Source organism: Pelobates fuscus, chromosome 2 (genome assembly GCF_036172605.1).
Source record: "Pelobates fuscus isolate aPelFus1 chromosome 2, aPelFus1.pri, whole genome shotgun sequence".
Classification (NCBI taxonomy): Eukaryota; Metazoa; Chordata; class Amphibia; order Anura; family Pelobatidae; genus Pelobates; species Pelobates fuscus.
Genome location: NC_086318.1, coordinates 265,736,277 through 265,760,727, shown reverse-complemented (window position 1 = coordinate 265,760,727; position 24,451 = coordinate 265,736,277).

The following is a 24,451-nucleotide window of genomic DNA, read 5'->3' as shown; positions in this document are numbered from 1 at the left end:
GACCCTTCTGGTAAAAGTGATAATTTTCTTACAAAAAGTAAAGGTTTTTATGGATGTGGATCATACCTAGCATGTAGGGAAACCAATAGCAAAAAAAGAAATATTAAAAATACTAAAGAGATTAGTAATAAAGAATATGATATAAGAGATCAATTGACCTGTTATTCTAAGAACATTATCTACCTCCTAGTATGCCCCTGCAACAAAATGTATATAGGGAGAACAATAAGATGCTTACACATTAGGGTTTCTGAGCATATAAGGAATATCAAGAAAGGTATAGAAACCCACAGTGTCCCTCAACATTTCAAACAGTACCATAACCAAAACCCACAGGGACTTTCATTTTGTGCATTAAAATTGATTAAAAGGAAGTGGAGAGGTGGAGATTTCTTACAACAAATTGGGAAGGAAGAGATGTCATTTATTTATAATTTTAACACTTTAGTTCCGTTTGGGTTAAATTTAGATTTTGAGCTTTGTCATTTTTTATAACCATCTCCTCTTTAAGATCTCCATCTCTAAATAAAGCTTTCCCTCTCCCTTATAATTATCACTTTAGGTAAATTTACACTGAATGGGTTCAATTCCCGAAATTTTATTATTAATATTTCATATTTTATCCCTTTTATTTGAATTGTGGATGCCATTGTGAACTACTTTTAAACCAGCCCCCTTATTTTTACTGTATGAATTGGGATTACATTTTAAAGGTTTTTGTAGTGTTCATATGTATTTATCATTAATAGTAATTGCCCTTGCAAATCCTGTTTTGATACTCCCTTTTTTGTTTCCCTCTTTTTACTCGTTTTTTAATGAATTTTGAATTACGAGTTTTTGGACTTATTAGATACAAAGACGCTCTGTGAATATCTATGTAAATGAACTAGAAGGAACGCAATACTTGCGTTCCACGAAGAACGAATAGGAGGACAAGCAGAAAATTATACTGGTTATCCGGTCACGTGTGCGTTCCACAGACCGATCACGTGTGCGTCCCACGAATAGAACTTCCGGGTTTACGGATGCCGGCATGGACACATTAACGAAACACACGTCCCACGAAACATCACGCCCGATAACACAGATGCCGACAATCAAGCAATCTACCTCCTATAAAAGCAGGAAAAGTGCCATTTGGAAACTTACACCAACTGAGGAAGCCAGCTCCTGGCGAAACGCGTTTTGGTTTTATAGACTATTTTACATATATTATTTTGATTCATTTGAATCTTTGTTTTTATTTGTCAAGATTTATTTGAGTTTATTTTGTTCAATAAATTTCTTCCTGATTTATGGAAAACTGACCCATTTGCATCTTTATCTCCTATTTGGAAGTTGAAGACAACAGGAGGATACAAGAAGAGGGCAGTGGATCCCCTTTAAAGATCCCAAGGCGTTTATCACTAGAGCCAGGTGACCCTGTGGCTCTATATTTGTGAGTGTACATTTTATATGCGCATTGTTCTCTATTTTTCCTGTGTTACATATTTGTCTGCACTATGATGTGGTTGTCTGTTGTTTACAGGCTATAATACAGTATTATCTATACACACCGTATCTACAATTGTACAGGTATTTTAGTGCTCCACTTATTTTTGTATTTCTTTGTTTGTGATTTGTGAAGGTTAAGGGAATCCTTCACTTAAGTGTAGAGCCTAATTTTACCTTTCTGGTGGAGTGTGCACTTGTTTTGTTTAGATAAATCAATGTATAATTATTTAGATAATTTAACTGTTGCAACTATGAAATTCACTACAGGTCTAAGTAATTGGAGTATTTGTGCCATCAGGTATTTATGGATGCAACAACAAGGATTGACATTAGAAAACACACTAATGATTCTTAAATTAGAGAAGATTAGAAGAATGCTTAACCACACAGATAATGAATGGTTACTTCTAAAACCCCAATCCACTAAATGCAATCAATGGTTAACTGGTAATGTTTCATATTTTTCATGCTCATGCTATTTTACACTATGTCATATATCAAAGGATGTTAAATTAGCTTGTCAATTTAACACATTACCAGTACCAGTTTATGATCTCTTTGCCAGAAACTTAACCTGGTGGGCACCTACATACACAGGTAGCCACACATATCTTAAAAGGAGAACTCCTTAAGGTGAGTTCACAAATTCAGAATGATTTAGCCAATCATTGGTATGACGCTTTCACTGGTTGGTCCCTTACTGGATCCCAGATAATGAAATCATTCTTCTATCCGCTTGTTATTGTAGCCCTGATTTTATTGTGTATGATTTTTATAACTGCCACCTTACTTGTATATTGAGGAAGAGAATACAGAAATTAATTCATAATGCAGAACAGAAACAATTGGAAGTTCTCCTCTCTGCCACTGGAAGGTATCAACCCATCTTTAAACTGGGCCTTAGGAATTACCACATGGGAATCGAGGTGAAGAAATTAATGAAAGTCCCGCAGGGAGTGACTAGCACCCCTGAAAATACCATGTGGAAGTTTCTCTGTCCTGGTAAGATTTTATTGATAAGATGAGCAAATGTTATTATTTTTGCTCAAAGAGGGTGTTGAAAGAATATTAGTTAATTTCTCGTATATCATTTTATAAGATGTATGATCAATATTGCTGACTGAAGGGATATGAAACAGTTCAACTACGTTTTGCTTTGTATGCTTTAACTCAATGTACGTCATAGATATGCTGACTGTGAAAGACTTGGACAATAAAATTTTTCCTTATAGGATGTATGACAAGGTGTTAATATGCTTAGTATACAATTCTATAGGATGTTCTAATATGATTGACTGTGACAGACTTACAATTCTATAGGATGCAAGACAATGCTAAATACTCAGGATGTCTTGCCCAGGATCCAGACATATTCAAGAAAGTCTTATCTTTACATTGCCAGAATAACATGTGATATTTAAGGAAGTAGTCAATCTTATATTCTGAATGGCATATCTCATGACACATGTAAATAAAATTGTATAAATGCCCGATTCACAGTAATACAAATTGAGAACTTGTCAAGCACCTTCCGTGTCTGTCCGTTATTTGCTAAACAAGTTTCTCCCGTCAATTGATGTGGTGACCGAGAGATACAGAATTGAGGGAATTGAGTCCAAGACAGCATTAACCCTTTCACGCTATAAATGTTTTTTTATATGTATTTCTCTCTCCATGTCTCTATATGTATGATGTGTGAGTGGTTTTATCCCAAAAGTGATTATATATTTATTTTTTTTCAATTTATGTTTTTATTAGAATTGGATATTCATAATATAACTTTGTCATAATATGAGAGTAATACCAAGAATTAGGTAACATAAGATTATAACAATAATAAGAATTAGGTAGCACAGTATTATAGTGATGTCTCAGAGTTCACTATGCTGTAGTGTAACAGATATCAACATGACTATATCTACATTTAATGTCCGATTACATTAACAAGTCGTCTGTTGGGGCTGTAATAGGTATATTTGAAGAGTAGGTGACGCTTAGGTGAGGTTTCAGGTGGTGATTGTTCTCGCGCTACTTACGCCACAGCTGGTCAGCTATGCGGGATCCGAGGGTGTGTGTGCCGCCACTTAGTGGTGAGGCTTGTGAGTATCTCTTGGGCATTTTCTCTATATACATGTTTTTCTTCGGACCCAGATTGCTTTTGGGCGTACTCTGCGCTGCGGAGTCATCTTCTTTGGATTCTGGCCCCCCTGGCTCCGGAAGGTGCAGCTGGTGTAGAAACTCCTTTTGGTCGTCCATAGAAGTCAGGATGAGCATCTGGTTTCCCCGTGGTACCTCCAGGGACCCGTCTGCTCCCCAACGGTATCTGACTCCTGCTCCTCGCAGTTGTTTGGCAGCTGGTGCAAGTTGCCTCCGTTCCGCAAGTGCTGCGAATGGTAGATCCCCATATAGGGCCACCGTGCTGCCTTCCATTTGCACAGTGCCCAGGTCTCTTGAGCGGGACATGATAGCGGCGCGGGTTGCCATGTCATTTGTGACCACTATAGTGTCTCTAGTCGCGTTTTCCGGTGCCGTTGCTGCTTTCCGGATTCGAAACGCTGAAAGTATTGCGGCGGGGTCAGCGCCTCCTTTAAGGCCCATTGAAGACAATAGTCGATGTATATAGGGTATTAATGCCTCTCCTTCCACGTTTTCTGGAATCCCTCTGAGGCGTATGTTCCGCCTTCTGTGTCGAGCTTCCATAGTGGTGACAGTCCGGGTTAGTTTCTGGACTTGTGAGGAGAGGGTCTGCATTGTGTCTTGGGAGTTCTGCATCTGGAGGTCTCTTGCATTTTCTCTAGTTTCCATTGCTGTGAGCCTTTGTTGGATGTCCCCCACCTCTTTCTGTGTGCTTAAAATATCTGCCCTCCACACTTCTCTCATTTCTTGTAAGAGATCCCTGATGTCTCTTTTCGTGACAGGGGATGATTCTGCCTCTGATTCTGTGTCAGGACATGGGGGCTCAGACTCTGCTGTATGTGAGGTAAGGCTTTCCCTATCGTCCTGGGAGTCTTCCTCTGCACTGCTAACTGCGGCCGCTATCTTGGCGGCTGCCTGTGGATTAGGCCTTGTAAACGATAGCCGGATATCGGCTAATTTGGGTGTCTCTGGCTGGCGGTTTTTCTTATTTTTGCGCCCCATTAGTGTCTCTAGTCGGGAGGCGTGTGTGTGGGCGATTTTGGGAGCTGGATGTCGGGTGAGTGCTTACTGTTTTGTCCGCTGATACGGAGCTCCACACACTTGCGTCTTGATCGCTCGGCAGCCGGCCACGCCTGCCTCAAGTGATTATATTTTAAAGGTAAACACATTTTTTTTGCACTTTCACTTGTGTGTGAACACGTGTTATATTTGCACTTATACCAAAACATTTTTCTTTGATATAAGCCAAGAAACAGTCTAAATAAAAAAGGAGGCAAAATTTAAGATGCAGTTGAAAATATTTACACATTACTATCTGTTACCATCTGTTCACTTACATTTTTTTTTAATAATTTGTCATTTTTGCAGTGCAGGTCATGAGTTGCAATCAGTATAGATCAATATGTGATATATCAAGTAAGCAAATTAAGTCATAACAAAATAATACATAGTCAGGTAAAATAAGATCGTTGCCCCAATTTTTTTTTTGTAGTTGCGTTAGTCGTCATAAGTGATAGTCCCTTCAATGGGGTATGTATCAAGGTATAGGGCAACAATTGGGGTTAATTCACTAATAGTGTAGATAGTGATAGTCTTGCACGCCTCTGCAGGGAACCGTACCAGCATGGACTTATAAACTGTAATGACTAAAAGGTAAAAGAACCAATTTGACCCACCGGTTGTATCATCGTGGCTGGCCACGAGGTGAAAGCAAGGTGGGGGAGATGTCCTGTAATACATCAATTAGTTCTAAGCGAAATCTAGGGATGACCCCTAACCTAGGGGATCACGGGCGGTTGATATGGCCAAGTAAAAATCACTGGCACTTTATGGGTGCTGAACTATGCCAGTACGCTATTAATTAACTCTTCATAAACTAAAAGAACATAAACAGAACATAGGTGTAAGAAAACCCCTCTTCGGTTTGCAGCAGTTATGGTGGTTTTGTTCCTTTACTACTAGCTCTTGTAATAGCTCCCTTCAGCTATACCACTATACTCTCCTGGAGGAGAGACCCAGATATACCCTCCTGGAGGAGGGAGCCCACGCTACCAGCTCCTCAGGATATAGAGTTGGAGCCCTGCAGCGTTCTGCAATTATGGGAAGAAGGACGTCCGAACGGTAAATACCCCCACTCTATAGGGGTAACCATCACAATAGGCATTAACATAAACATAAATTATAGAGGAATTAGCAGAAACATGTTCGCCAGGGTGTGTCAATGAGGTGTCTGCTCAGCTTACAGCCGCTTTGCACCATTTGCCTCTGGGAGTGAATGGGACAGTTCTCTCTGGGTCCCATGTGTGGGATGCTGAGGTGGAAGTTTTTGGAGCCCTGTGCCAGGTAAGAGTCCCACTGCTTGTAGGAAGGACTGAGCTTCGATATGGAGGTGAGCTTCAGAACAGTGTCGTTGCCAGACCACCGCCAGGGTCCTTGGCTGCAGCCATCTGTAATCCACTTTTGCGTTTATAAGCTGGGTGGTAATAGAGCCCAGTGACTTCCGCCATTGTAGAGTATTTCATGTAATGTCGTGGAAGAAGGTGAGCTTGGATGGCTCAAAGTCCAATAGGGTCTTATCTGTTACTGCCATCAGGATGCATTGTTTATCCAGCATAGCATTGTATCTTACAATTACATCACGTGAAGCATTAGGTGGTGCTTTATTGATGTTGAATTGGCCATCATCTTCGAGCTGTCTCAGATAATGGGGCAGTTTGGCAGGGCCTACCGATTCCGGTATCCCCAAAATGTTTATGTTTGTCCAGCGATTACAGTCTTCCATGGTGTCTTACTGAAGTTGGATCACAGAATTGGACTGCATTTGGAATAGGGTGTCCCCCATATTTTATCTTCTTGGCGAATGTCCAGTATGTCTTATTCTGTGGCCTGGACTCTAAATGTCACTGCTTGTATTTCCGTCCGAGCCATATTCATGTCTGTGTCAAACATTTGTTTAATTTCTCATATCAGCTGCATTATGTCACCTGGCTGGGGCCAGGTCATCCTCTTTAGCTTGTGGTTCACGGAGTGGCTGAGGCTGATCGGAGTCTCTTTGCCACTCTGGAGTTGGCTCTGAGCTGGTTGGGCCGGGTTCCGATTCGTGGTCGGCCGCCATCTTGGGGCTCAAGGGCCGCTGCCGAAGGGCACCAATATCACGCGTTTCTTTGTTAGACCCAGTATGGGGTTTTTGAGGTTTTTGGCATAGCAGCAAGGGCTCTGCCTATGGGAATGCGAGGTAGGCCCAAGTCTTAGAGCAAAATTTCCTGCCCTTCTGGGCAAATAGCATTAGCAGCTAGCCCTGCGTGCCTGGTTGTTCAGGCATATATTTGTTCGAGCGTTATACCCAGTGGGGCTGCAGACAGCATTGCACCCTGTGCTGTAAATATGTTGTTGTAACGGACTGTTTCAGCAGACAAGGGGTTAAAATCGTTTAGGTGATAATCCCCTTTTCAAAGACAGGCACAGCTACTGTAGAATCACCAAAACTCACAAATTGGATATAAGTGAATGCACTAAACTCCCGAACTGCATACAAGGGAATAAGGTAGCACTCCAAACTCCCGAACTGGAACCTCACGAATAGCTGCTAGCAGACGAACAGGAAAAGCTCCCAAGCGGCTTACACTCCTGGCAATCAGTCTCCATCAGCATACAGTGAATCCCCCCCAAGAACGAGACAAGGCTCCGTGTTGAGGGTCAAGCAGTGGTCTGTTTAATGAGGGCATATCACTCTGCCGCTGGGGAATGGAGACTGGGCTCCCAATTCCCTGCAGGACCGGTGGAGAGATCTCGGCCCCATCTCCACCGGCCACCTGGGGCTCTTCCCAGTAAATATCCTCAATATCTGCCCAGCTGAATGGGTCTGGATCTGGGTCTCCGCTTCGCCTGCTGAGCCTTCTCACTGGAGTGGAACAGATTTTGGTAGCCCTGTTCCAGCTCCATCTCCCGGGTCACCAGGTGGACCAGGTCTTGCTCAATCTTATGAGTGTCCTCCCAGTCATACCTGCTCTCCCTCCACTCAAAGAGATCCTGGAACCGGGCTTGTGTAGCGCTCCCAAACTCAGGCTCTGCAAAAGTCTCCCATAACAAGCCAGGACCATTAACCTCGTCTCCCTCTGGCTTGTCATGCTTGGCTGTCCGGGGTAGGTACTGAGCTTCATACCACCAGAGCGCCTGGTAGGCATCCTCCAGCCACATCTCCCGCCTTACCAGGTACTTCAGATCTTCTACCCACTCTTCCAGGGGCTGCTCTCCCAGGAAAGGCATCCGCAGGGCTAGTCGCTTCTGCTGTCACTGCTCGTCCTTGGGGAGCCTCTCGTCCCACAGATATTCCACAATACCCAGTGCCTGGTACCAGATGCCTTTGCGGACTGCATCTCGGTCATCCATGACACCCTCATCATACTCCACTGCTGGTTCCATGCTGGTGCTGTCAGGGTCGCTGTACTGAGACATGCGTTGCCCTCAAATTGTACAATCCAAAGAACTGGTGTCTCCTGTAGCTGTCCTTCTGGCTGTAGGAACGATCCCGCCGCTTGCCACCAATTGTAACGGACCGCTTCAGCAGACAAGGGGTTAAAATCGTTTAGGCGATAATCCCCTTTTCAAAGACAGGCACAGCTACTGTAGAATCACCAAAACTCACGAATTGGATATAAGTGAATGCACCAAATTCCCGAATTGCATACAAGGGAATAAGGTAGCACTCCAAACTCCCGAACTGGAACCTCACGAATAGCTGCTAGCAGACGAACAGGAAAAGCTCCCAAGCGGCTTACACTCCTGGCAATCAGTCTCCATCAGCATACAGTGAATCCCCCCCAAGAACGAGACAAGGCTCCATGTTAAGTAGTGGTCAAGCAGTGGTCTGTTTAATGAGGGCTACCTGCCCTTGTATTTATGCAGGTCTCCCACCTGGTGGACACTCCCCTAGGGGACCAGATGGAAGACTGTAACAATGGACAGACAAGTAGCATTTCAGGACATACATAAGTAAACCATCCCCACAATGCATCCTGATCTCCTCCCTCTATCCTGGAGATAATTGAGAAGTAATTCAATTATCCCCCAGGACAGAGGCACGACTCCATTACACACGTGGGGACACCAAGACAGAATATCACTTTAAAATATATAATGGGACAAATGGTACAGTAAATATATACATTTAACATATCCCCAGATAGCTCAGGTCTGAGTGCACATTATTAGGTGAATGGCACTCAGACCACACGAATACAGTTTAAATGCCATGGAGCCAAAGTCTTTAATTCCATGAACAGGCTCCATGGCATGGCTATCTGGGTTAAAACATTCACATAAAATAAACTACCGAAGTTCCAGGTGTTTGGCTAAATTGTCCCGAATAGGAATCAGGGGGCTGGAGGCTCAGCGGTGCCTGCACGTAAAAGTGTCCGCTTTTAGTGCATGAAAGCTGGGCAGAAAAGCGCTGGCTGCCCAGGGAGCTCCAAAACACCGCTATCGTGTGGCGGCTAGGTGTAACCGCGACCACCCAGTAACAGTCAATTAAGCTGCGGTTAACCGCAGCTACTGTGTGGTCAATTGCCGGCACACGCTCGTTAAGCCGCGGGTTAACCGCGGCTTCAGGGAGGTCGATTGGAGGCACACGCCAGCTTCTGGGTGGCCCATTAACAGCGCCGGCCGGCTTCCCACGGCTCTGGGGAGGCTAAGAAAGGGCTGTTTGTTCGGTAGATAGAATCTACCGGACGGCTGTGCAGAAAGGAAGGAATAAATCTTTCTGCACAGTAAAATTAACTGTTTAACTGCCGGTCCATAATCCAAAGGCAGCAGGCGGGCAAGCAGTCCCCTCCAGGAAACTGGGGCAGACTCTGGTGCAGGGTCCAGTCCACTACATTTCTCTCCTTTACCAACTAGACTAACAGGGTATCTGACCTCCTGCCGGTCAGTGCCCTGGTTAATCCAGCAACCTACCCACGAAGCACAAACAGCAGTACAGCCCACCCACAATAAATAGTTACTGCACCTGGATGAAGGAGAAACTTGTTCAGGTCCAGGTGCCTCACCACGGCTGTGTGGGGGACTGGTAGGCTGCCTTGGTGGGTTGCTGAGTGGGCAGAGACCAGCGGTACTCTGCTCTGGTGCCAGCACTTCAGATGGAGTAGTCTGGTTGGAGCCCAGCTGGGAAGAGGGGGTGGTAGGCTCCTCTCCCTGGACCCGGTGCTGCTGGAGTGGAAGACAGGCTGTCTCCCCTTTGGATAAACAGCCCTGTTGCAGGGGGACAGGACCGACCTTCCCTACCCCCTGTGTTTTGGGCACAGAGACCACGGTCCCATCTGCACCGGTGTGGGGCTTATCATCTCCCCTTGGTGGTCTAGGCTGCCACTGGGGAGAGGGTACTAGGTTATCCCGCTCTGCCGCTGGGAAGCAGGACCGACTGTCCGTACTCCTTGTAGCTTGGGCGCAGAGACCACGGTCCCACCTGCGCTGGTGAGGGGCTTAGTGTCTCCCCTTGGTGGGCTAGGCTGCCACTGGGGAGGGGGAGTAACAAACTCCTCTCCCTTACACACTTCCAGCCACTGGGGAGCAGGGCTGACCCTCCGTACTCCCTGTTTCTTGGGCGCCGAGACCACAGTCCCATCTGTGCTGGTGAGGGGCTTACTGTCTCCCCTTGGTGGGTTATGCTTCTGCTGGGGAGAGGGGGTAACCAGCTCCTCTCCCTGAACCGTAGACTGCCGCTGGGGAGAGGGGGTAACACGCTCCTCTCCCTGAAGCTCTCTCTCTTTCGCCCGCTGGAATTCTCGGCCCAGCCTTGTGTTTCACTCAGCCATGACCTGGTTCCAGATCACCCGGCGTGTCTCCATGGGTACATCATCCCCATACTGGGCCACTCGCTGTCTTACTTCGGCCAGCCAATTATCTCCAGACCCTTCCATACTTGTCTGCTGGTGAAGAGGGGGACCAACTGTCTCCCCTTTCCATATATTGTCCTGCCGCTGGGGAGCAAGGATGGCACCTTCAGCTCCCTGGGATACACACTGCTGCTGGGGAGGGAGGACGGCACCTTTAGCTCCCTGGGGTACACACTGCCACTGGGGAGGAAGGACAACACCTTCAGCTCCCTGGGACACACACTGCCGCTGGGGAGGAAGGCCGACACCTTCAGCTCCCTGGGATACACACTGCCGCTGGGGAGGAAGGACAACACCTTCAGCTCCCTGGGATACACACTGCTGCTGGGGAGGAAGGACTGTGGTGGAATCTCGGTAAAAATAAATTTAGTAGGCCGAGATTACCACGTGGCATGTGTACTTGCATATACTGGTGTATCGGTCGGTTGGCAAAGATACGATCAGTAGTGTACGGAGCATGTGCGAGAATACCGGATGTAGTATTCCCCTCCTCCATTGTGCTGGGCAAGCCATGCGGTCAAACAGGAAGTTAGTTCTTGTTCGATTGATTGGGTAAGAGTATGTGTGGGTGGAGCTTATTATGGGAGGAGTCACATGCCTATATAAGGAGCCTACACTATTGTCCGGGGCTCAGATCTTGTTGTATTTTGGTGACATTAATCCCTCTGAGTCCCGTTCGGTGAATCGAATAAAGAATCTCTTCCTTCCTGAAGAAACCTGTGTCCATCTCTCTGTGCTTGGCTTCCGTCAGTTTCTCCGGTATCATTTGGTGCATTGTCCGGGAAGCTCATCCTTCAATGGTAGCTGAGAAGCAGAGGCGTGAGACGGTCTATCTTTGCCCACGTTCTCTACGGCTGCACCCCTGAACTTCTGCCTGGACCTCCCTTCGTCTCGGGGCCACTGGTCTGTTGTCCAGGAGATCATCGGCCTCTACGTAGTAAGTGCTGGGGTGTCCCCGTCGATGAGTGTGAACTCAGGTTCAGGAACGAGGAGGTAAGACGACCGCTGTTTTAGACGGCGGAACCACTAGGGGTATTGGATACCGATTGTGCGGTAAGCCCATAAGGGGTTATTTGGAATCTGCCCCCTCCAGTGGAGGGAAGGAGCGAAGGCGCACCGCTCAATTAAACGCCCTGTAGTCAGCCCGTTTAATTTTGGTTTGGAGTCAGGCGGGGTTCTGGTGTAAATAGCCCTAGCCGGACACCGGTGTCTTGTCTAGACTAGCGTTCTAGGGTGTATATTTTGTTCGCTAGGTCGGAGGGACCGGGAGACTAAGCGGCGCCTGTGTAAATTCGGTTTGCAAGATCTCTCCTATCTTGGCGAAGTGGGAAGGCGTGTAAATATTGATAGAGTAGATAGACTAAGAGGGTACTGTTGTAAATTCTGCCCTCTAGTTCGCTATATGTTGTGCTTGGGCAGTGTGGCTAACCAAAACGTATGTAGATAGTTTTAGGTAGTCCATCAAGGTACTGGCCAATAGATTAGTTGGGAATTGTAAATGTGCTAAAGATTGTTGTAGTAGCGTGTATATCTTGCTAGATAGCGTGAGCTCTGCCTTCTAGCGAGAGTGTGAATAGTGCGTAACTGTATTATAGCGCACGGTTCCATAACCATGTGTAATTACTGACACTGTAAATAAGTACTAATAATTGTCGTCTATGTTGTATGTTTAACACCATAACCACTACTAATTGAACTGTGAATTTAAATTGTACTCTAACCAATGCTAACCGTACTATAACTACTGTTTGTAAAGACGATGTTACTGGGGTATGTTATAGACGGGTAATTCAGATATAGGGAATTATAGCGTGGGTGACCGTATAGTTTCGCCAAAGGGCACAGTATTAGTTACTTAGTGACTGGTGTAACAGCTGTGTGTGTACGGGAATTCCCTGAGTGTTTTGTTGTGTGCGTTTCGCTTAGTAACTGTACCACGTGGTGCTGTTGCCGAGGGAACGGGTGTGACCGTTGGAAGAGTGTTTGTGTAGTTTCTGTTGGAGACGACGCTCCATTGTTAAGTATGGGCGCGTCAGATTCGACGATTTTGGATCCCTTAGGATGTATGATAAAAAACTTTAAAAAGGGATATACTGCATGTGATTTTGGGGTAAAGATGTCTCCAGCACACCTGACTACTTTGTGTAGTAGGGAATGGCCTACTTTGGTTGCCGCATGGCCACCACGTGGCAGTTTGGATCCTAATCTGGTACAGCGTGTACACGTGGCTGTATCAGGTAGGCCTGAACTTTACGGCCAGTTTCCATATATTGATTGTTGGAGGCAGGCCGTAAATGACTCGCCAAAATGGATCCGAGTATGCCACGAGGAACAATGTCGCCTCATGGTGGCCAGGACTCGCTTGTCCACTAAGGCCGTTATCACGCCCGTTTTGGACACGCCCCCTGAGTCTGAGATCCCCATGCCGCCCCCTTACTCCTCCCCTTGCCCCGTTGTCCCCACCTACTCCCTCCTCTAGCTCAGAGCCCAGCCCTCTTGTTTCAAACCCTCCCCTTCCGGTACCTACCTCCGTTAACTCCACATATCCAGATTTGGCGCCATATCTAGTTTCCGGTCAGGCTCCTCCTAGCCCGGCCCAGAATATTTTACTTACCAACCTTCCCCTTAGTAAAGCGTCCCCATCCCCTTGTCTTACTACCCCTCGACCGGAACCCCTAACTGACGCATACTAACCCGACGAATGACTGGTATCCTACAACCCCGACATTATCAAATGCCTCAGATCTTGGGGCTCAGATCTTGTTGTATTTTGGTGACATTAGTCCCTCTGAGTCCCGTTCGGTGAATCGAATAAAGAATCTCTTCCTTCCTGAAGAAACCTGTGTCCATCTCTCTGTGCTTGGCTTCCGTCAGTTTCTCCGGTATCAGGACAACCCCTTCAGCTCCGTGGGGTACACACTGCCGCTGGGGAGGAAGGACAACACCTTCAGCTCCCTGGGGTACACACTGCTGCTGGGGAGGAAGGACGCTGCTCTCCTCTCCCTGCATTTCATACTGCCTTCCCGGCATATCACTCTGCCGCTGGGGAATGGAGACTGGGCTCCCAATCCCCTGCAGGACCGGTGGAGAGATCTCGGTCCCATCTCCACTGGCCACCTGGGGCTCTTCCCAGTAAATATCCCAGCCCAGCTGAATGGGTCTGGATCTGGGTCTCCGCTTCCCTGCTGAGCCTTCTCACTGGAGTGGAACAGATTTTGGTAGCCCTGTTCCAGCTCCATTTCCCGGGTCACCAGGTGGACCAGGTCTTTCTCAATCCTCCCAGTCATACCTGCTCTCCCTCCACTCAAAGAGATCCTGGAACCGGGCTTGTGTAGCGCTCCCAAACTCAGGCTCTGCAAAAGTCTCCCATAACAAGCCAGGACCATCAAACTCGTCTCCCTCTGGCTTGTCATGCTCGGCTGTCGGGGGTAGGTACTGAGCTTCATACCACCAGAGCGCCTGGTAGGCATCCTCCAGCCACATCTCCCGCCTTACCAGGTACCACAGATCTTCTACCCACTCTTCCAGGGGCTGCTCTCCCAGGAAAGGCATCCGCAGGGCTAGTCACTTCTGCTGTCACTGCTCGTCCTTGGGGAGTCTCTCGTCACGCAGATATTCCACAATACCCAGTGCCTGGTACCAGATGCCTTTGCGGACTGCATCTCGGTCATCCATGACACCCTCATCATACTCCACTGCTGGTTCCATGCTGGTGCTGTCAGGGTCGCTGTACTGAGACATGCGTTGCCCTCAAATTGTACAATACAAAGAACTGGTGTCTCCTGTAGCTGTCCTTCTGGCTGTAGGAACGATCCCGCCGCTTGCCACCAATTGTAACGGACCGTTTCAGCAGACAAGGGGTTAAAATCGTTTAGGCGATAATCCCCTTTTCAAAGACAGGCACAGCTACTGTAGAATCACCAAAACTCACGAATTGGATATAAGTGAATGCACCAAACTCCCGAACTGCATACAAGGGAATAAGGTAGCACTCCAAACTCCCGAACTGGAACCTCACGAATAGCTGCTAGCAGACGAACAGGAAAAGCTCCCAAGCGGCTTACACTCCTGGCAATCAGTCACCATCAGCATACAGTGAATCCCCCCCAAGAACGAGACAAGGCTCCATGTTAAGTAGTGGTGAAGCAGTGGTCTGTTTAATGAGGGCTACCTGCCCCTGTATTTATGCAGGTCTCCCACCTGGTGGACACTCCCCTAGGGGACCAGATGGAAGACTGTAACAACGGACAGACAAGTAGCATTTCAGGACATACATAAGTAAACCATCCCCACAATGCATCCTTATCTCCTCCCTCTATCCTGGAGATAATTGAGAAGTAATTCAATTATCCCCCAGGACAGAGGCAAGACTCCATTACACACGTGGGGACACCAAGACAGAATATCACTTTAAAATATATAATGGGACAAATGGTACAGTAAATATATAAATTTAACATATCCCCAGATAGCTCAGGTCTGAGTGCACATTATTAGGTGAATGGCACTCAGACCACACAAATACAGTTTAATTGCCATGGAGCCAAAGTCTTTAATTCCACGAACAGGCTCCATGGCATGGCTATCTGGGTTAAAACATTCACATAAAATAAACTACCGAAGTTCCAGGTGTTTGGCTAAATTGTCCCGAATAGGAACCAGGGGGCTGGAGGCTCAGCGGTGCCTGCACGTAAAAGTGTCCGCTTTTAGTGCATGAAAGCCGGGCATAAAAGCGCTGGCTGCCTGGGGTGCTCCAAAACACCGCTATCGTGTGGCGGCTAGGTGTATCCGTGACCACCCAGTAACAGTTCCCTCCAGGAAACTGGGGCAGACTCTGGTGCAGGGTCCAGTCCGCTACAGTTGTCATCATAAATGGCACTATGTAATGATGCCTTTAATATTATAGCAGTGCTATATTGATGCACTTATTTAATGGTGACATTTGGAAGCTGAAAATTAGTCTAACAACTCACAACTTAGTGTCTCCAACTCATGGTATTAACATGGTATTAAAAAACTGCCAAAAATAGTCTTTTTGTTTTAGTTTAAATTGCTGCATGACCTTAAACATGGAGTGACTTGCTGAAACTAAATTCAAGCACTTTTCTTGTGAGCTCTAGCTTATGAATGGTAATAAAGATAAAATAATGAAAATGAGATAAAGAGAGGATGGGATAAACTTTTTTAGTACTGGGGTAACGTACATGTTTATACGGGTTATATTTTCAAATGCAGGCTACTTATATAGCTTCTAAACTTTGAATAGCTTGAAACACAATAATTGTGTGTATTAGAAACATAGAAACATAGAATGTGACGGCAGATAAGAACCATTCGGCCCATCTAGTCTGCCCAATTTTCTAAATACTTTCATTAGTCCCTGGCCTTATCTTATAGTTAGGTTAGCCTTATGCCTATCCCAAGCATTCTTAAACTCCTTCACTGTGTTAACCTCTACCACTTCAGGTGGAAGGCTATTCCATCCATCCACTATCCTCTCAGTAAAGTAATACTTCCTTATATTATTTTTAAATCTTTGTCCCTCTAATTTAAGACTATGTCATCTTGTTATGGTAGTTTTTCTTCTTTTAAATATAGTCTCCTCCTTTACTGTGTTGATTCCCTTTATGTATTTAAATGTTTCTATCATATCCCCCCTGTCTTGTCTTTCCTCCAAGCTATACATGTTAAGATCCTTTAACCTTTCCTGGTAAGTTTTATCCTGCATAATGAAAACACTTGTCATATGACAATGCCACAGAAACTTTATTATAAGACAAACATTTAATGTATACAAGCAACTCTTTTATACATATTTAAGTGAAATTCTAAAAAGCTGCCATTTTTCTTTTAAGGCTATCATAAATATATTCCCTTGCATCTTCTCAGAAACAACACAACAATAAAAGTAAATTACAGTCTGCTTGTATCAATTGTGCTTGAGGGTCTAAATGTCCTCTGGATTGAACGGAATCAGAATATACATAATTTACAAGGGATGTGATTGAAATATGATTGAAAATATATTTTAAAATCCACTTTTTAATTAACAGCATTGAGATCTCAGCCCTAACCCTGAAGAACAGAGTGGATTACTGTCCTTTACTTTATGCAGTGCAATCTAATGATCCCTGGCAACTGGATCCTTGGCAACTGGAGAATAGCATATTGATTCTCTATTGCAGGAGTAGGCAATCATTAGCACTCCAGATATTGTGGACTGCATCTCCCATAATACTCTTACTGCTATAATTCTAGAAAAGCGTTATGGGGGATGTATTCCACAGCATCTGCAATGCCAAGGCTGCCTACCCATTCTTTTTGGGCTAGAGGGTGTCTAACAAACCTTAAAACTATTCAACAATACATTTTCACAAAATCAGTGTGAAGAAGAAGTTGGCTATGAATGCTGAGTGACTGAAGCGTAGCCCTTGTCATGGCAGGGACTTTTCTCTGCTGGATCACCAAAAGTAGTATCAGGAACAAGATATCACCATATAAATAGCCCACCTCCACCCCTTAGTAACTGGATGACACACAGTTCTGGGAGTACAACTGACTTTATTCTGCCACACATGGCTTTTATGCATTGCCCCTAGCAAGGGATTTCCAAATTAAGAACACAAGGGCTTCTTTCCCAAGCACAACTGAGCTCGATTTAAGATAATTAGATCTGCTATAGCAGCCGGAAGATTTTATTTACATTGCATGAGTATATGGAACTTTCTTTGCGGTTTCCTGAGGCTGGGTACCTTCCACTGCGGTGTCCCAATAGCTACAATTTTTTTGAACGCCTAAGACTCCACCAGCTTGTATGGTAAAAGCTGGGGGCCTAATAGTACAGACAAGCCAGCTGTCAGACGCCGGGCAAGGGGGTGACTTTCTGACATTGGCTTCTTACGCTCAAACATGTCCTTGACAGACACCTGACTGTGGGCAGATGAGCAGGCCTGACACACAGACGCTTGGAGACAACTAACTGCTATTCAATCTATAACAGTGAAAAAAGTTTTTTGTTTTTTAAATGCAAGCTATTGGGACACCAGATATGAGTGGCACTGTGAACTGGCAAAGGTTGGCAGAGTACACGTTGTAGGCCTGACACACAGACACTTGGAGACAACTAACTGCTATTCAATCTATAACAGTGAAAAAAGTGTTTTGGTTTTAAATGCACGCTATTGTGACACCAGATATGAGTGGCAAAGTAGAGGCAGAGGTCTGCAGAGCACACGCTGAAGGCCTGACACACCCGCTTTAAGGACTGACTGCTATTTGCTTACACTGAAAAACTTTTTTCTTTGTAAAAGCACGCTATAGATACACCAGATATGAGTGGCAACTGGCAAAGTACACTGGCAGAGGTCTGCAGAGCACACGCTGAAGGCCTGACACCCGCTTTAAGGACACTGACTGCTATTATCTTACACTGAAAAACTTTTTTTCTTTGTAAAAGCACGCTATAGAGACACCAGATATGAATGGCAACTGGCAAAGTACACTGGCAGAGGTCTGCAGAGCACACGCTAAAGGCTTGACACACCCGCTTTAAGGACACTGACTGCTATTAGCTTACACTATTAGCTTACACTGAAAAACTTTTTTTCTTTGTAAAAGCACGCTATAGAGACACCAGATATGAGTGGCAACTGGCAAAGTACACTGGCAGAGGTCTGCAGAGCACACGCTGAAGGCCTGACACCCGCTTTAAGGACACTGACTGCTATTAGTTTACACTGAAAACCTTTTTTTCTTTGTAAAAGCACGTTATAGAGACACCAGATATGAGTGGCAAAGTACACTGGCAGAGGTCTGTAGAGCACGCGCTGAAGGCCTGACACCCAGACGCTTGCAGACAACTAACTGCTATTCAATCTATTTCAGTGAAAAAAAAATTTTTCTTTTTAAATGTCAAGCTTAAGCTATTGTGACACCAGATATGAGTCGTGGCACTGGGCAAATGGGCACAGTATCCACTGTGAGCCTGACACAGAAGCTGGCAGACAAGTAACTGCTCTTCAATCTATTACAGTGAAAAAAAAATATTTTTAAATGTCAAGCTTAAGCTATTGTGACACCAGATATGAGTCGTGGCACTGGGCAAATGGGCACAGTATCCACAGTGAGCCTGACACAGAAGCTGTCAGGCAACTAACTGCTCTTCAATCTATTACAGTGAAAAACAATTTTTCTTTTTAAATGTCAAGCTTAAGCTATTGTGGCACCAGATATGAGTGGTGGCACTGGGCAAATGGGCACAGTATCCACTGAGCCTGACACAGAAGCTGGCAGGCAGGCAGGCAACTGCAATTACATTACACAGAAAAAAAAATAGCAGACTGATGTTCTAGCCCTAAAAAGGGCTTTTTGGGGTGCTGTCCTTACAGCAGAGATCAGATGAGTCCTTCAGGACTGTAGTGGACACTGAATACCCTAGCCTAGCTATCAATTTCCCTATCTAATGAGCAGAAGCTACACTTTCCCTCCTCTCACTAAGCATGCAGCTTCAGAATGAATCTAAAATGGATGCTGGGAGGGAGGTGGGAGGGTCTGGAAGGGAGGGTCTGTTGCTAATTTGCTGGAATGTGTCTGCTGACCGTGAGGCACAGGGTCAAAGTTTGCTCAATGATGACGAATAGGGGGCGGATCAAACCGCGCATGTGTTCGCCCGCGGTGGCGAACGCGAACACGCTATGTTCGCCGGGAACTATTCGCCGGTGAACAGTTCGGTACATCACTAGTGACCACTTTTTGCCAAACATAGGACAGAGACCATATTCTCTGAGCAATATGTGGAATACAATGAGTTGTAGTAGTTATGTTGATCAGAGTGTCATTTAAAGCAACTCTGTCACTTTTTATTTAGATACAAGTTTTACAAAACGTTTGACTGTATTGTAATTTCTTTAAAATGTTTCCATGATCAAAAGATAAACATTCAACAAAGTAGGAATTATTTTAAAATGTGTGGTAATGAACAGATATCCTTCCACATTTTCCCATTAGACAATAATCATTATTGTCTTTGCAATGTGTAATGTCAGCTGTGATGAACTACACTTCATCACTGACTTTTGGAGAGGCCTGCTTGCCAGCCTCTTGCCCTGTGACTATGGCCCCTGGGGTGTATTGCCATTTAAAAAGTCTATTTGGGCTTATTGGATTTTAAAAACACTTTTTTTCTGCCCCTTTAAATCCTTGTAACTTCCCCTCCCCCTTTTTCCTGTCCTATTGTTTCTCCAGCAGGTCCCAGGGACACTACCAAACCAGTTTAAACTGGCTGCTTTGTTCCTCCTCAATCTCCCATCAGCCCTTGCTATTTTCTGACCTCACCCTTCCTTGTACTATAGGGCACTTTTAACATTGGACATATTGAGAGCTCAGATCCAAGCTATCTGGGGATATGTCGGACATATAGGTTAAACATTGTATTATATAAGTTATGTATTTGTATGTGGTTTTTGTAACAGTTTTTGACTTAGAGATATTTCCTGTTACTGGAGATAATTAGGTTACCACAGCCACTTAAGCCAATTATCTCCAGGATAGAGGAGAAGATAGACCGGCCGGACAGCCTAAATCTGTGGAACTGTTTTGGGCATGTGTGACGAGACCAATCTCGCCACATTGCATTGGAGGAGCCTGGTTGCCCGCCTCTTGCCCTGTGACTGTGGACCCTGGGAGATTTGGCCCGTTCAATTTAGTATGATAGGAGTTATGTATTTTTGTATCCTTTTGTGTTTTACTGGTAACGTGCTCAATGGAGTTTGCCTCTATCCCTGGATATAATTGGATTATTTTCCCCATTGTCTCCAGGATAGAGGGCTCTGTAAAACCCGTTTGGGACAGATAGCCATGCTACCAGCCAGGCCCCAAAAGATACTTTACTAACTTCTGAACCCCTGGTCTGATTCATGCCATGTTTTGATATGTTGCTCCCCTGAATGGATTGACTGTGAATATATATCTTTTATGTGAATGTGATGTATATTTTAGAAGTTATGAATATGCTGTAAAAACTGTATTTTTTCCTGCCTGTGATAAATTACATTAACCTATTGTGTTCAGTAATTATATCACAGGCAGAGGGGAGGATTTTATGTGTTTGTGCTGGGTGTGTTTTATGTTTTACTGTACGGGATTGGTTACATGTTGTCCCTCCTTGTGGGATGTCCCCTTGCATGGGGACTTGCATAAAAGTCTGTGAGTGTTACTTAAAACAGACCACTGCTTGACCCCCAACACGGAGCCTTGTCTCGTTTATTGGGGGGATTCACTGTATGCTGATAGAGACTGATTGCCAGGAGTGTAAGCTGCTTGGGAGCTTTTCCTGTTCGTCTGCTAGCAGCTATTCGTGAGGTTTTGGTTCAGGAGTTTGGAGTGCTACCTTATTCCCTTGTATGCAGTTCGGGAGTTTGGTGCATTCACTTGTATTCAATTCGGGAGTTTGGTGTTCTACAGTAGCTGCCTTTGTGTCTGAAAGGGGAATATCGCCTAAACGTATTTTAACCCCTTATCCGTTACAGCATGTATGTACGTAGTGGGCATTGGATAGCATTCCCTTCATCCCCCAAAAAACCATAACTTACCCCTTCAAATAACGACAGACAACTTCTTGGAGAAAACAGGCCACAGCATTTATTAACACAACCAAATACTGTATAACTCCTTTAACATATAACGAAATAATACATATCATAAATTAACAAACAATTTGCATATAGTCATACAGTAACCAAAGAAACCGTCCTTGCCAATCTAACTTCCCCAAGGCTCTCACCCCCCCCCCCTTGGCATAATAAAAACATCTTCCTTTTCAGGGCTCCCCACCAACTTGGTGGGGCCCAACCATAATGCTCCCCACTGGTCGACTTACAACCCAGTGGGGACATGTCCAACCTGGTACCTCCTCCAGGTTCACCATAAGAGACAGGGGGAGGATGAGACCCGGCCATTTTCCCCTTTTTCATCTAATCTACCAAACCATCCCTTATTTGGCAAGGACACACCCCCGCCACAACCCCGCTGTTTTAAGCCTAAAATCAGCGGGGGACCCCAAACAAACCAACCATGGCCTGTTCCACCGTCTCTCGAATGGCCAGATTAAAATGGTCGAGCCCAACCTCAGTCAAATGAACCCCATCTGGCCACAACAAATCAGGCGCCTCCCTCTCAACACCTGATGAAATGGGCTTTCCTCAAAACCCCTATAACGAACCGCGAAACCCAACGGTTGAACCCTTCGCGGCAGCGCTCCAACGCACTCCAGATGTGTGCTTGCCGCAAATAGTTTCTCGCCACAACCTCCAACCACACCATGCAAAAAACCCCTGGAAATGACATAAGGACAAGTCCTGCTTCCCTATGTCCACCAAGTCTCCGAGTGGCACCGTCCCCAGGTCAGTCCCCCCCCCAGGGGGAATGACCAGAACCAATGACACCCACCCGCAAGCGAGAGAACCCGACCACTTCCGGGAGGAGCCAGACCCACTTCATGACCCCCCGGCGCTGAACCACCGAACCTCCACCGTCGAGTGCTCAATCATCCGCCCCGAGAAGGAAAAAACAAATGGAGCAAACCAGCGTCCCGCACACCGGAACAAATCTCCTACAGTCCCACCTTCCTCTCCTCCACACATCCTGATTCAGCATACCCAGCCGAGAGGCCTTCGTCGCAGCGCCAATGCGGAAAGAATGACTGCCAAATACCATGATCGGGCCAGCCAGGTACGGCCGTACCGCCGACTCCCTGATCGCCGAGACCAGACAGGTGTCCCATCCTGGGACCGCTGCTAGCGGGACCCACCTGCCCTCACAAAGGATGTCGGTCTTGTATGGACGAGTCTTGAAGGACACCAGGTCCTGACCATCCCGGACATCCGCAAACAGAATCCTCCCCTACCGGCTGACCACTTAGGACCCACCAATACCCCAATCCTCATGGCCCCAAAGAAATGAAGAAACGACGAGGCATACCTCTGGGAGCACCTGGCACAATTGTGCCCATAGGCCCCCAAAACCGGCCTCTTTGGATCCTGCACGGGCCCTACACTGCATGCCATACCAAAAACTCTGTGGTGACAGCCACCCAACCCTGGGACTTAACCAGAAAACTAAACTGGACACGCGCAAGGACACCCCGGAGGGCAACATATCTGCCGAAACCCAACACTCCAACAGTCACAACAGACCTTGTAATGAGCAGGCGAACCCGCAAATACACCCACCTCTGACTCCTGCGCCTGCCATTCCACCCATACCCTGGAGTACTTTGGCCCAAGAGGAACCGGACCTGCACGACACATGAAGACACGGGCACCGGAGCACCAGGCGCTGGAGCAGGAGAAGTACCAAAAGAGAAAAGTGGGGCCGAGAGCTGGCTAATCACCCGGACAACCCAAAGGTTGGCACAGTGAATAATGACCCGATGGTCCTGTAGCTCCCGACCCCACAAATCCAATGCCACCACAATGGGAAAGCTCCAGGAAGGCAAGATTCCTGGTCAAGCTGGAGGCGGACCACGCCGCCGACCATGTCAGCACACCAGTGCTATCCCAGAATCGACCCAAGCAGACAGAGCCAGCCGCGTCCTTATAGAGGGGAAATCTGAACTGGACACCTCCGGCACCTGCCAAGATGACCTTCCAATATACTTAGTCAGGAAGGAAACCCAGACCCCCAGAGCCGGATAAAATGCTGCGGTCAATTACCCCATGGGCCTGATGCGGCAGTGGAAGGTCAACCTCCCTAACACGGACTGCAGCTTGCACAGCTGCATCCTCCTCAGGCCCCTGGCCATCGCCACACCCTCTCAACTTTATCCCGCGGCAGCCAGCACTCCATGGCCACAGAGTCAATTTTGATACCCAAGGAGCTAAGGCCCGCCACTGAGCCCCACTGTCTTATCGTGCTCTAAGAGGACCCTAAAGCTCCGCCGCGTCGAGCAAGAGTCGACAAGTCAGCGAAGGCCCACACACAAAAGCCATCAAGGTAACGCAGCAACGAGCCAATCCTTGCCTCCTGCCGCACCACCCAATCCAGGAAAGCGCTGACTCACTCAACTTAAAAGCAGGATAAAACACCACATCGGGACAACAAGCGAAACGCGGCTCCGACGTCGGCCTTTGTTCAAAAAGCCCCAGGGCCCACTGCCCCGACCATGCGTACCGCAGCATTGATGGATGCCTAGGACGCCTGACATCTTTCACCGATACCCCTTGAGGGCAGGGCAAACTAGGAATCAGACGAAAATACCCTGCCACCCACTTGGGCACCAGGCCCAAGGGGGACCTGTAACTTGAGGAGCGACGGTGCCACAACTGACCCCGCAAACCACCCCAAAGCTATCTCCCGCAGGAGCTTATTCAGCACCATCTGCGGGAAGTCAAGCACAGACTTAGAAACATAACATACAATGTGACGGCAGATAAGGACCATTCGGCCCATCCAGTCAGCCCAATTTTCTAACCACTGACATTAGTCCCTGGCCTTATCTTATAGGCCTTACGCATATTCCACACCCACTTAGACTCCTCCACTGTGTTAACCTCTACCACTTCAGCTGGAAGGCTAGTCCATGCATCCACTACCCTTCCGTTAACGTAATACTTCTGGGTATGATTGTGAAACCTTCGCCCCTCTAATTTAAGACTATGGATTCTTATTGCGGAAATTTCACTTCTTTTAAACATAGTCTTCTTCCTCCTGTATTGATTCCCTGTAAGTATGTAAATTGTCTAACATTTCTCCGCTGTCTCGACTTTCACCAAGCTATACATACGAAGTTCTTTTAACCTTTTCTTCAAGGTCTGCACCGCCCCGAAGCCAGGCGCTCCGAGAAAGGGATCCCGAAGCCTCGGGTGACCCCCTCCAGCAGGAGCCCCACAGCCTGTCGATTCCAGTAGCGGTCGAGCCATGGGCGCATCTCGCTT